This window comes from Arachis ipaensis, chromosome B6 (assembly GCF_059453495.1).
Source record: "Arachis ipaensis isolate K30076 ecotype BB chromosome B6, ASM5945349v1, whole genome shotgun sequence".
NCBI classification, from domain to species: domain Eukaryota; kingdom Viridiplantae; phylum Streptophyta; class Magnoliopsida; order Fabales; family Fabaceae; genus Arachis; species Arachis ipaensis.
The window spans coordinates 73,870,529-73,872,952 of NC_142441.1; the positions used below are offsets into that span (position 1 = coordinate 73,870,529).

General features: G+C 33.0%; 1 non-coding gene across 1 annotated transcript; it reads right to left on the reverse strand.

Moving 5' to 3' along the window:
- Positions 1-2,063: 2,063 nt before the first annotated feature.
- LOC148561355 (small nucleolar RNA R71) lies at positions 2,064-2,171 on the reverse strand. Its single transcript, XR_015886835.1, has one exon. It is a non-coding gene; the product is annotated as a small nucleolar RNA R71 (small nucleolar RNA).
- Positions 2,172-2,424: the final 253 nt, after the last annotated feature.

Below are 2,424 nucleotides of genomic sequence, written 5' to 3' on the forward strand. Positions count from 1 at the left end.
TTTTATTTTTCAGAATTTTTAAGAATGAATTTTAGAGTTTCAAGGTGATGTTCTTATCATCACAAAAGCTGATTGATTCTCATCAATTTAGCTGATGAATGTAATGTCCTGCTGAAGCTTGGCCAACCATGTCTAATCTTTTTAGACTGAAGCTTTAGACTAACATTGCATGATTCCTGGAATTCTTATTAAAAGTTTTGAATCCCTTTATTTTGTTTTCCATATAAGTTTTGAAAATCACAAAAAAATTTATAAAATCATAAAAATCAAAAATATTTTATGTTTCTTGTTTGAGTCTAGTGTCAATTTTTAAGTTTGGTGTCAATTGCATTCTTCTTGCATTTTTCGAAAATATGCAATAAGTTCTTCATTAATCTTCAAGTTGTTCTTGATGATTTCATTGCTCTGATCTTTAAATTCTCTTGTTTTGTGTGTTTTGTTGTTTCTCATACGCATTCTCAATTTGTTAGTGTCTCTTATATGAAAATTTTTTAAGTTTGGTGTCTTGCATGCATTGTTTATTTGATCTTAGTTGCAATTTTTATTGTTTCTCATCATTAAAAATTCAAAAATATTTTCAAAATTGTGTCTTTTCAAGTCAATAATACAGAGAATTGAAGATTCAGAACATTCAGCAGAGAAATTAAACAGAAAAAGCTGCGCGTTCAAAACACCCAGTGAAGAAGGAAAACTGGCGTTTAAACGCCAGCCAGGGTACCTGGCTGGGCGTTTAACACCCAAAAAGGTAGGATTTTGGGCGTTAAACGCCAGAATGGATGCCATTCTGGGGGTTTAACGCCAGGATGACACTAGAGGGAAGATTTTGTTTTTAATTCAAATTTTTTTTCAAATCTTCATAATTTTTCAAAATCAAATCTTTTTCAAATCATATCTTTTCAATCATGTCTCTTCAAAATCAATTTCTTTCTATTTTTTTATTTACTACTATTTTCGAAAATCCTTGCTAAAATTAATGATTTACTTCAAAATTTTCAAGTTGTTACTTGCCTATTAAGAAAGGATCAAATTTTAAATTTTAAGAATCATATCTTCTAATTTCTTGTTAGTCAAGTAATCAACTTTAATTTTAAAACTTTCTCTTTTTTTTAAATTGATTTTCAATCATATCTTCTCAATCATATCTTTTCAATCACATCTTTTTCAAAATTAATTTTCAATCATATCTTTTTAATTTCTTATTTCAAAATCTTTTTCAAAAATCACTTTATTTCTTTCCCAATCTTAGTTTTCGAAAATCATCAATCAAATTTTCAAAAATTTCTTTTAATTATTTTAAAATCTTTTTAATTTATTTTCGAAAATTCTTCCCCTCTTCTCACATCCTTCTATTTAAGGGACTAACACTCCTCCTCAAGGTGCAATTCGAACTCTATCCCTCTTGATAAGTTCGAATTCTCTTCTATCTACCTCCTCCTTCTATTCTTCTTTTCCTCTGACACCTCAAGGAATCTCTATACTGTGACATAGAGGATTTCCTACTTTCTTGTTCTCTTCTCTTTCATATGAGTAGGAACAAAGATAAAGGCATACTTGTTCAAGCTGATCCTGAACCTAAAAGGACTTTGAAGAGAAAGCTAAGAGAAGCTAAAGCACAATTCTCTTTAGAGGGCCTAACAGAGCTTTTCAAGGAAGAAGAAACCATGGCAGCCGAAAACAACAATGCCAACAATGCAAGGAAGGTGCTTGGTGACTTTACTGTACCTACTCCCGACTTCTATGGGAGAAGCATCTCAATCCCTGCCATTGGAGCAAACAACTTTGAGCTTAAGCCTCAATTAGTTTCTCTAATGCAACAGAATTGCAAGTTTCATGGACTTCCATTGGAAGATCCTCATCAGTTCTTAGCTAAATTCTTACAAATCTGTGACACTGTCAAGACCAATGGGGTTGACCCTGAAGTCTACAAACTTATGCTTTTTCCTTTTGCTGTAAGAGACAGAGCTAGGACATGGTTGGATTCACAACCTAAAGAAAGCCTGAACTCTTGGGAAAAGCTAGTTAATGCCTTGTTGGCAAAGTTCTTTCCACCTCAAAAATTGAGCAAACTTAGAGTGGAAATCCAAACTTTCAGACAGAAGGAAGGTGAATCCCTCTATGAAGCTTGGGAAAGATACAAGCAATTGATCAGAAGGTGTCCTTCTGACATGCTTTCTGAATGGAGCATCTTAGGTATCTTCTATGATGGTCTGTCTGAACTATCCAAGATGTCATTGGATAGCTCTGCTGGAGGATCTCTTCATCTGAAGAAGACACCTGTAGAAGCTCAGGAACTCATTAAAATGGTTGCAAATAACCAATTCATGTACACTTTTGAAAGGAATCCTGTGAATAATGGGACAACTCAGAAGAAGGGAGTTCATGAGATTGATACTTTGAATGCCATATTGGCTCAGAATAAAATAT